Below are 12,122 nucleotides of genomic sequence, written 5' to 3' on the forward strand. Positions count from 1 at the left end.
AAAGCATGATGTTAAGTGAAATAAGTCAGAGAAAGACAAATACCATATAATTTCACTCATGTGTGGAATTTAAGAAACCAAACAAATGAACAAAGGGGAAAAAAGAAACAAATCAAGACATAGACTCTTAACCATAGAGAACAAATTGATGGTTACCAGAGCGGAGGTGGCTTGGGGGGATGGGTGAAATAGGTAAAGCGGATCACAGTACACTTACCTTGATGAGCACTAAGTAATATATGGAATTGTTGAATCATTATATTGTACACCTGAAAAGTATAACCCACTGTATGTCAATGGCACTGGAATTTTAAAAAATTCAGGGGGCTCTGATGTAGGGCTAAGGTTGAGAACCAGTGCCCTAAAGTAAGCACCAAGCACATGGATTAATATTTTATCTTTTCTTTCTTTTTTTAAAAGCTTATTTAGTTTTGAGAGAGAGAGAGAGAGCATGTGAGTGTGCATGAGGGAGAGGGGGAGGGGCAGAGAGAGAGGGGGACAGGATCCAAAGCAGGCTCTGTGCTGACAGCACAGATGTGGGGCTCAAACTCACAAGCTGCGAGATCACGACCTGAGCTGAAGTTGGACGTTTAACCCACTGGGCCCCCCAGGTGCCCCTTATCTTTTCTTATTTGCGGTACTTGGCATGGGTAGATAGGAGGAAGACAGTCTTCTCCTAAAGGAGAGACCAATTGCGACATTCCCAGTAGTCCTCAAGGGCTGTAAGGAGAATCTCGTAGGAACTCAGCTCTTTGATTGTGGTGGTGACGGAAAATGGCTTTGTTAATCTGAAGCCAATTTAAAAGGACATGCTAATGAACAAAATGACAAATCAAGCTAAAATAAAAAGAATGAAAGAACAAAGTGGTAAGATGTAAAAAAAGGTATAAATTAATATACAAAAAAGCAAGTTTTAGGACAAATTAGATACAATAAGAATAAATGTTTATAATAAAAAATTAAGCTGGATAACACTCAGGTCGAGTATATGAAATACCCAATATTTGATCCTGTGAAACTTACAGCAACATAACAAATTCATATGGCTCAAAAATAATGTGGTTAAAAACCAGAAGATACAATGATAAAGCAAAACAAGATTAAAGGTTAAGCATCAGCCTCAGAGAGAAGTCCCTCTGTGAAGGACAAGAGCAGTGCTTTGGGCTGGGTGCCCATTTGTCTATTATAAGCTGGTCTCACTGAGGCCTGGGACCTGGGGTGACAGGGACCCCAGGGAAGTAGGCTCTTGGCACTGGCCCTCTGGTGTTTGGCTGTATGGCCTGAGACACCTGCCAGGACCCTTAACTGCTCTCAGAGAGCACCTCTAGATGGCTAAGTAGCAAGCTGTTTATTTTGACCCACTGGCAAATAGCTTATAGACTGCCAAGATTCTTACTAGAGAAGACTTAGAGGAGGGTACTTCTGGCAGGCTGGTCAAATTTGCAGATTAAATTCAATTTATTAAACATTTATTAAATTCCTCCTCTGTGCCAAGCCTTGTAGAGGGTACTGGGGATATGGCAATAAACAGGACATCTGAGTGGTATATTTAAGGTCTGGTGGGGTTAGGGCCCTGGAATGGGGTGAGGGAGTGCTGCGGGTTGGGTCCCCCAGAAGTGGACTCTGAGATAGGTTTTAGCATGTGGAGCTGTTGGAGCTCTGGGGATCAAACTCTGTGAATGGGAAGGAAGCAGGATCAGGTACTGGGAGAAGCTGGGCTGCAGTGCAGTCTCAACAAAGGCCTCAGCTGACCTACGCAGTGCTCTGAGGCTGAAATGGCTCTTCACAGTTCTCTAATGTCACAAAGAGAGTTCTGAACCTCTGTATCCCCCAATGACCAGTCATTGGATGTGACTATCCTGTTGGGTGAGGTAGCTATCTCCAGCCAAGGGTAGTTTCCAGGAAGAGATAACAGCTCAGGGAAATCAGCCAGAAGCACTCTCAGCAGATGGGACAATGAGTTCTGATGGGGAATCTGGTGTTACATCATAATGTCCATTACAGGTGGTATCTTAGTTTTTTCAGACTTCTCTAACAAAATACCACAGCCTGGGAAGCTTATAAACAACAGAAATTTGCTTCTCATAGTTCTGGAGGCTGGAAGTCCAAGATTGGGGTGCTAACACGGTAGGGCTCTGGTGAAGGCCCTCTTATGGGTTGTGACTGCTGACATCCCATCATGTCCTCACATGGTGGAAGGGAGTGAGGGATCTTTCTTGGGGCTCTTATTATTATTATTAAAAATTTTTTTTAAACATTTATTCACATTTGAGAGACAGAGAGAGACAGAATGCAAGTGGGGGAGGGGCAGAGAGAGAAGGAGACATAGAATCTGAAGCAGGATCCAGGCTCTGAGCTATCAGTACAGAGCCTGACACAGGGCTCGAATCTGGGGCCTCTCATAAGGGCACTAATCTATTCATTCGGACTCCACTTTTAGAACCTAATCACCTCCCAAGGGCCGCATCTCTAATATCATTATCTTGGGGTTAAGATTTTAACATATGAAATTTGGGGAGGAGGATACATAAACATTCAGTCCATAGCAGGACATATATATATAATATATATATAATATATAATATATATATATTAATATATAATATATATATAATATATATTATATATATATGGCTTGATATATATATATATAATATATATATATATATATGGCTTGATAGTATATATATATAATATATATATGGCTTGATAGGGTCATTCTGTACAAGATCCTGAATGTGAAGTGAATCAATAAATGGTTGGTTGACTGGATCATCCCTACTGGTCATCTACAAAGCATCAATAAAACAAACTCATCTTTGATCGCCCAGACAGACGTGATGTATCCACAGTGAAATGAGCAAAGTCTTGAGTTGGGTGGCACGTGGAAGATGTGTAATGCATCACTCTCCCATCTGGGCTCCATACATCGACAGTGGCATGCAGAGGGGACAAGGGTGAGGCGAGGTCTGGAGATCAAGCAGGCCTTTGCCATATTTGAAGAGTCAGTGGCTGCTTGGTACAAAAGAGAAAAGACTCTGTGGAGAGGGTATGAAGCTGTCTCAAAGTGGATCTGGGGAAGAAGGCAGAACCATCCTTAATGGAGAGAAGACTTCGTGTCAGTATCAGGCGATAGTTCCTTAGGTAAGAACTGGCAGACAAGGGAGTGGGGTGAACTTCTCTTCCCTGGTGACAGCTCAAGAGATGTAACACGATCAGGAGGAAATTTTTAACATTAAATATGGAGATATTGCTAAGTTAAACCCATCTTGACCATTCCTTGTAGTTGGAGACTAAGATATGATAAAAGAATGATAAAAAAAAAAGAGATTTTTACAGATTTTCTAGAAACCATAAGAAGAAACTGGAGTGGGGTTGGGATAGTTTCTGCAGAGGACAGTCACAGCAATGAAAAGGGAAAGGGTTTGAAATATGGATAAAAGGGAATGAACTGAAACCATTTGTCCAAGGTATTTTGGGGCACAGCACCTGCTGTCGCGTACAAGCACATGGTGAACCCACAATGCATCTCCTGAGGGTCTAGCAACCTCACCTGTGGGAGAAATTCTTAATCTTACTTGTTCAATGGCAGACTGGTGAAGCCAATGGACTTATTTCAGCATAATGTCTTTACATTCATGACACAAAATACTTAGATTACAAATACAGTTCTCAAAGTATTAGCAAAACATGTTTCTAATGTAGTAGAACACATTACAGAACCATATCTAGCAATGGATTTAATAATTATTGCGTTTTTAAGTCGTGCTAAACACACACATCTCTAAAGATATCTACAAAAGATATGTACAAGCATCATGTGATAAGAAAACAATGTGTGATTTGGTGATAAAGGCACAGGCATTGCTGATACTATTATGGGTTGTTACCTATATTCATAATTGAGGGAAGTGCTAAATGCTATTACACTAATTAAATATTAGTTTAGCTACACATTAGTTAACTTTTTTTCCACCCCAGTTCAGGAGTCCCCCAAATTCTGTCCAGTCTGAGGACCCCAGGTCAAGGGTCCCTAGAGTGACCACAGTAGGGAGGCAACAGTCAACAAGGATGGGAAGCCATTGATGTGTCAGATGTCAAAGGACCCATACTGTTGATGGGAATCTGGTCGGTCTCTGATATTGCCTACCCTCCATAACTCTGTAATCCTCTCTAGCATTCAAGGTACTTTCTTTTTAATCAGATAAGGAACCATCATCCCAATGACGTTAAAGGTAGTAAATAAAATTTCTTGATTTCACTTCTCCGGCGAGGGTTTCCCCCGGGGAAGAGTCAAAAGCTTTAGACAAGGATGGAACACGATAAGCTCGGGAGAAGGTGTGAATCCAGAATACACCTTCACCACCTTTCCCCAGCGTGTGTGGTTCGTTCGGAAACAGAAGAATGTTGGGGCACCTGCGTGGCTCAGTTGGTTAAGCATCTGACTTAGATTCAGGTCATGATCTCCCCATTCCTTGGATTCAAGCCCCAGGTCGGGCTCTGTGTGGACAGCTCAGAGCCTGGAGCCTGCTACAGATTCTGCACCTCCCTTTCTCTCCCTGCTCCCCCCACTCCCCACGCATCGCGCTCTCTCTCTCAAAAACAAACAAACATTAAAGAAATAAGGAAAGAAAGAAAGAAAGAAAGAAAGAAAGAAAGAAGAAAGAAAGAAAGAAACAGAAGACTGTTTTCCAGAATTAGGGACCCCTGAGTTAAGTTCTGGGGATTTCATGCTCCACTTTCCTTTCTTGTGTCAGTTCGCAGTGTTTAATAGAGATGCATTTCTATCAGAAAATAGCCCGATTTCACGTTGGAGATTTTTCAAACCTGGTGTGACAGAGTGAATCACTGATCTCAATTCTCCACTTTCTGTATGCCTTCATGCCTTTGCTAGAGCTTCATAGTGGTCAGAGTTACTCCCTGACCCCTTGACGCTGAGTATGATCATGTGACTTGTTTTGGCCAATGGGATGTTAGCAGATAGGTCACAAGCAGAGTGCCCGCGCAGTTGGAGTTACCTTTTGTGCTCAGTGCCTTTTGTCGTGGGAAGAGCATTCCCTGGGTAACCACCTCGCGTGGAAAATATGGAGACACGTAGGGCCTATCTGGACCTGGCCTGGAGCTTGGAACCAAGCCCGGCTGAGCCAGCCTTAAATTAGCCACCTTGCAGCTGTGGGAGCATGAGAATTCAGTGTTTTTTGCTGTATGCCACTGAATTTGGAAGATGGTTTTTATCACAGCACGATTCTAGGTAGAACTCGTACACCCAGAAATGTATTCTCAACGCAGTATGGCTTACAATAAACTCACGCTTTAATTTATCCGTTGCTTAAAATTCTGTTATACAAAGTTTATGCTAAAAAAAGATGCCTATTCGTGTATTTAAGTTCGATATTTATATATTTTTAGACTCTGCCCGTTGGTCACTCAGGATATTTCTGTGCATTGAATACACATAAGCTGATATAACGCAGAAGGAAATAGTGGAGTGGTAGTGAGGGAAGCAGAGAAGACTGTTCGATGTTAAATTCAGCAAATATTTATAGAATTCCTATTATATGCAAGGTACTTTTCAAGGCACTAGAGACACACGGATAAAAATCCCTGCCTCGGTGGAGCTTTCCTTCTAGTGACACTTACCGGGTATGGGAATTATTCTGTTCCAGAGCAGAACAGGGCTCTCGGTAGCAAACCATAAATTATGGGAGTGAAATGGACAGGAAGAATAAGGAAAGTTCACACCCACTGAGACTTCAGGATGTGGAAGGGACCATATCATGAAGGGAAAAAATAAGAAATGGGCGAACGCTCAGCAAATAAGTAGCAATGAGTTTTACTCAGAATGGGGAGAGAAATCTCTCTCTCAAGTGGGAAACCTAAAAATAAAAAAAAAAAAAAGTCAAGTCAGAGACAGGAAGTGGCTTTTTTCTTGCCAGGAGTTTACCTCAGAGTCAAGAAAAAGAAAAGAAATGGACTCTTAAGTTGTTATGAACAGTTATGGCCTCTACCTCCCAGTTAGGGTAATCAGAGACTCTATTACTAACGGTACCTACGTCATCACATGTCCTCTACTTCTTCCAGGATCTTTTTTTCTTGAAGAGTTGTAAAGCTGTCCTAGGTAACCTGAGTGATCTAAAATATCCACTCTACTGGGCAGCCCTAGTGCTGATTCTGGCCTTCTCTTTTTTTTTCTTTTTTTTAATTTTTAAACAAAAAAATTTTTTTAATGTTTATTTATTTATTTTTTTAATTTTTTTTTTAATGTTTATTTTATTTTTGAGACAGGGAGAGACAGAGCATGAACAGGAGAGGGTCAGAGAGAGGGAGACACAGAATCGGAAGCAGGCTCCGGGCTCTGAGCTGTCAGCACAGAACCCGACGCGGGGCTCGAACTCACGGACCGCGAGATCGTGACCTGAGCCGAAGTCGGACGCTTAACCGACTGAGCCACCCAGGCGCCCCTAATGTTTATTTATTTTTAAGAGAGAGACAGAATGCGAGTGGGTTAGGGGCAGAGAGAGAAGGAGACACTGAATCCGATGCAGGCTCCAGGCTCCGAGATGTTGGCACAGAGCCCGACGCGGGGCTGGAACTCATGAGCTGTGAGATCATGACCTGAGCCGAAGTCGGACGCTCAACCGACTGAGCCACCCAGGCACCCCTCTGGCCTTCTCTTCTGGCCACTTATTTCCACGACATCTGTAGAAGAAGTGAGAAAGACAGATAATTTGGTGACATAGCCAAACATCTAAATATATGGAAGATTCTGGAAACAACAATGGCATGAAGAAAGTATAAGTTTATTTCTCATTCACATAAAAATATGGCGAAGCTGTCTGCAATCGGTGTGGTGCTCCGTGCTCTCGGGGACTCTGGCTTCTTCTACTGTTGTTGCGCCTCTTGTGGCCTTGACCTCTTGTCCAAGATGGCAGCATTTACACTCCGGGCAGCACGATAAAGAGTAGGCCAAAGAAGAAGAGAAAAAGGGATATTATTGCTGCTTCTTAAGGAAGAGACCATACTGCCATTTACGTTCCATTGGCTGGATTTTAAACGTCTTGCTTCTCTCAGCCACTTAGGGACGTTGAAAAATATAGTCTTCATTTTGGGTAGCCACGTGTCCAGCCAGAAATTAGGGGATGCAGCACGATAACAGAAAGGATAGCTACTGGGGATGGGCTAGTCAGAATAGGCGAGGCTGTGCTGTGGTACAAAGAAACTCTAATATCTCAGTGGCTTGACATAACTAAACTTTATTTCTTGCTCAGGAATCCAGGTTGACAGACACTCTACCATCACTGAGCTGACTCACCGGGAACCCAGGACCTCCAGGACCCCTGTAACAAGAGAAGAGAAGGCATGGAGGGAGGACACGGACTCCTGAATGCTTCAGCTCACTAGTGATATCACCTCATTTCTGCTCTCAGCGCCTTTGCCAGAACCAGTCACCTGGCCTCCATCTAACCAACAGGGAGGCTGGGAAATGAGGAAGAACCATTTGATTATTATCAGTGAACAATAAATATCTAAATGTCTCTGCCGTGGGTTAAAACTGTTGGATTCGGTTTAAAAAATGCGTACGTATCGCTTCTTGGCCTTTTGGCTAAGAATCAAGTTCAAAAAGATGTATATGTGTATATGCATATACAATGATTAATTGCTAGAGCACATTAAAGTTTTGATCGACCGTGTCCGTATTTAACATTCCTTTCTTCCTCTCAGCTGGCTTACATGTGGCTCGGAGCCTCAGTTTCCTTCTAGCCCTGTCAATTTGCACTTTTCTTGTATCCGCAGTCTCGAAGAAAAGCCTCGAGAGTTGATGCTAGGTTTCCCATCTGACACAGAGGAGGCCTCCTTTTAAACAATAATAAAAATAGCCTCCATTGATGTTGCTGTTTCTTTCCCCCTTTGTCTCGTCTGTTGAAAGAGCCAATTAAACAAAGTGTGTGCTTTCGGCGCCTGTTCTGTGCTCATTTTAAGATTTAATCAACCCTCTGAACCTGCAGCGTAACCGCCTCATAATGTCAAGTTAATATATTGAGATCAGCTCAAACCCACCATTCCCAAGGGTGGTTTTGTTTAAAGGCGAGTGGTAATTGAATTTCTAAACAACTGCCAAGCTTTCAAGGTACCAAAATAAACATTATCCAAACAGAAACTTACCCTGGAGTCTTTGGTTAACTTATGCATACTTTAGGAAAATAGAGGTTGTAACAATTTTTTTTTTTTTTTTAAAGAAGGGAGCTATACTCTTTGCTGTCCCTTTAAAAATTAATCACCATCTGCCCCCATTTTGCAAGGGGCATTTTTCAAATCTGAACAGCCAGATTTACAAATCAGGTAAATCAGCAGCTGATTATTCATCGAGACACAGTTTGCTTTATAGGAAGGCGTTTCAGTCTCCTTTAACCCCTGAGCTCTATCATTGCTCAACTGAATATCTTTAGGGCTGCTCACTGCCTGCGGAATAATGTCCAAATTCGGTAGCCTGGAGTCCTACACTCTCTGTGATCTGTCTCCAACACAATTTTCAAGGCTCGTCTCCGGCTACAGAACCCTTTCCCCTTCCAACTGAGCATACACCCTACTCATCAGTCGTATCCCACAGTTCACCTCTTGCAAATGTGTTTGACACTTTTCTACTTGGGTACGTGTTGATGCTATTCCCTTAATCTGCAATGCTCTTCATCCTAAATCCATCCCTTAGAATCCCGCCCCAGTCAGTAGCCCCTTCTTGTTCCTCTCAGTTGTGTTAAATGTCACCTTTGTGCTCGATAACACTGAGGGACACATTTATCGCATACTTCCCTCCTCCTGTCTTGCGTCAACATAATTTATGTTTGGCTTCCACGTGAGAACGTAAGTTCTGCAAAGCCAGGAAGTATTTCTGTTTTTTTCTCTCTGCTTTGTGTTCATCAATGTTTACTGAGTACCTACTAAGTGCCTGACCCTGTGCTGGAAGCTCCGAACACAGATTAGGCCCTGAAGAATCCCATGCAAAGACTGGTTGTAATATTGAAGGAAAAGAAGAGATGGATGAATGAGCTTAGAAATAGCAGTACAAGATGGGATGCACCTAGAGGGTTACAATATCTGATGAACGGTTGTCTGCAGCATGACTGGTACATGATAGAATGTGAGGACCGTTTACAAGAAGGAGGTGCTGTCACCAGCTTGGGAAGAGCTTCTTGGAGGAGCCTCACCAGGCATCTGGACGTCCGTGGACAAGGAGACGGGGTATGTAACAGCATGGCAAAGGCAAAGGAGAGGTTTAGTGATGCTCAAAGGGAATAGCAGATGGCTTTTGATATAAAGTATTTGTGAAGGGAATCGTCAGGGACAGATGAAAATAGGGGGAAAAGGCACCTAGAAAGTCATGAATTTCCAGAAGAAGGAATTTGGACTTTATTCAATAAGCACAGGGAGCCACCGAGAGCCACTGAGGTTTGGTGTGATGTGGCTGTGTTCTTCCTGGGGGTGTTAGCCTGGCATTGATTGGTGCGGGATGGTGGGAGAAGTGACAGATCATCCCTGATGCAGGAGCAAAACTGAGGGACTGAACTACGGCAGCAGCCACCAGCATGGAGGGGAGGTAGCGAGTGGGTGACCTTGGGCAGAAGTGAAATCACCTGGACTTATGAACGAGGGAGATGTAGGAGTCAAAAGTGGGTACTGAGCTTTTCAGTCTAGAAGCCTGCAGAAATGGCAATGCTATATCGGTGAGGGGCCCTTAAGAGGAGGACCGGATCTGAGCATGAGGGGCCAACAGGAAATCCAGGCGGGGGACTACAGGCAGTAGGAAACATGGGCTGGAATTCAGGTAAGGGGCAAAATATAATTAATATTTGAAGAAATATTTTCAAATTTCAAGCGTCACTATATGTTAGCACTTTATGTGATTATTTTATGTTTTTAAGTTTATTTATTTATTTTTGAGAGAGAGAAAGCATGCGTGGGGGAGGGGCAGAGAGAGAGGGAAAGAGAGAGAATCCCAAGCAGGCTCCACACTGTCAGTGAAGAGCCCGACGTGGGCTCGAACCCATGAACTGTGAGATCGTGACCTGAGCCCAAGTCAGATGCTTAACCGACTGAACCACCCAGGTGCCCCTGTTAGCATTTTACTATTGCAATGTCTATGCATTTAATTATTGGAACATCTTTGTATGGATATTTAAAGGCATCTTTAATGGGATATAATTCATGTACTACTATAGATATCATCCATTTAAAGTATACAATTCAGTGAATTTTAAAACATTCACAGGGTTGTGCAACCATCAACACAATGTAAGTTTATTTAAAAAAAATTTTAATGTTTATTAATTTTTGAGAGAAAGAGAGACAGAGTGCAAACGGGGCAGGGGCAGAGAGAGAGGGAGACACAGAATCCGAAGCAGGCTCCAGGCCCCAAGCTGTCAGCACCGAGCCCGACGCGGGGCTCGAACTCATGAACCATGAGGTCATGACCTGAGCCAAAGTCGGACGCTTAACTGACTAAACCAGCCAGGTGCCCTAAGTGTGAATTGTATTGATCACTTCTCAAAGAAAGTCCATGCCTGTTAGCAGTCACTGTCCATTCCCCCACACCCTCCTCTCAGCCCAAGGCAACTGCTAATTTACTTTCTGGCTCAATAGATTTTCCTATTCTGGACATTTTAAATAAACACAATCATACAATATGTGGTATTTTGTGACTGGCTTCTTTCACTTAGCATGTTTTCAAAGTTCATCCATTTTGTAGTGTATATCGTATACCTCATTCTTTTTTATTGCTGAATAACATTCCATTGTTTGGATATGCCTTATTTTGTCTGTCTATTCATTAGTCATTGGATTGTTTCCACTTTTTGACTATTATGAATAAAGCTGCTGTGAACATTCACGTACAAGTTTTTGTGTAGATCATTTCTCCTGATTTTATGCCTGGAGTGGGATTGTTGGGGAATATGGTAACACTGTGTTTACTACTGTGAGGGACAAACTGGTTCCAAAGTGACCGAACCGTTTAAAATTCCCACCATGGCGCTTGGGTGGCTCAGTCGGTTAAGTGTCCAACTTCAGCTCAGGTCACGATCTCGCGGTCGAGAGAGCCCCGAGCCTCGCGGTGAGTTCGAGCCCCGAGTCGGGCTCTGGGCTGATGGCTCAGAGCCTGGAGCCTGCTTCCGATTCTGTGTCTCCCTCTCTCTCTGCCCCTCCCCCATTCATGCTCTGTCTCTCTCTGTCTCAAAAATGAATAAACGTTAAAAAAAAAAAAATTCCCACCAATGACACACAAGGGTTCCAAATTCTCCACATATTTGCCAACACTTGTTTTTGCCCATCTTTTTGATTGTAACCGTCCTAGTGGGTATGAAGTGCTCTCTCGTTGTGGTTTTGATTTGCATTTCCCTAACAACGAATCATGTTGAAGATCTTTCCTTTTCTTTTTAAAAAATATTTATTTTTGAGAGAGAGAGAGTGCATGTGCGCTAGTGGAGGAGGGGCAGAGAGAGAGGGACATTGAGGATCCAAGGCAGGATTTGTGCTAACAGCAGAGAGCCCGACGTGGGGCTCCAACTCATGGACCATGAGATCGTGACCTGAGCTGAAGTCAGACACTTAACTGACTGAGCCAGTCACCCAGGTGCCCCACCCATTTTTAAATTGGGTTGTCTGTTTGGTATTGAGCTGTTCTTTATATATTCTTGGTATGTTTCTTTTTAGATATATGATTTGCTAATATTGTTTCCCATTCCATGGATTATCTTTTCATCTAGGGCGTGTGTGTGTGTGTGTGTGTGTGTGTGTGTGAAACATTTATTTGCAGCATGAAAATTTTTATTGTGATGTCCAATTTATGTATTTTTTTTCTGTCATTGCTTCTGCTTTTGGTGTCATACCTAAGAAATCATCACCAACCCAAGGTCATGAAGTTTGCAACTATGATTTCTTCTCAGATTTTTACAATTTCTGCTCTTACATTTAGGTCAAGTTAATTTTTACGTAATACGTTCTTTTGCGCGTGGAATCCAATGATCTCAATACTATTTGTTAAAAGGACTATTCTTTCCCCATGGTGACAAAGAAAGATAAATACCGTATAATCTTACTTATATGTGAAATCTCAAACAACAACAAAAAGA

At 42.7% G+C, this 12,122-nt stretch overlaps 1 long non-coding RNA gene across 1 annotated transcript; it reads left to right on the top strand.

Moving 5' to 3' along the window:
* Positions 1-1,860: 1,860 nt before the first annotated feature.
* Positions 1,861-7,535, top strand: LOC122237251. The gene is made up of 3 exons (XR_006215567.1): positions 1,861-2,004; positions 2,714-3,144; positions 7,269-7,535. It is a non-coding gene; the product is annotated as an uncharacterized LOC122237251 (long non-coding RNA).
* The last annotated feature ends 4,587 nt before the right edge of the window (positions 7,536-12,122 follow it).

The sequence above is a fragment of the Panthera tigris genome, chromosome A3 (assembly GCF_018350195.1).
Source record: "Panthera tigris isolate Pti1 chromosome A3, P.tigris_Pti1_mat1.1, whole genome shotgun sequence".
NCBI classification, from domain to species: Eukaryota; Metazoa; Chordata; class Mammalia; order Carnivora; family Felidae; genus Panthera; species Panthera tigris.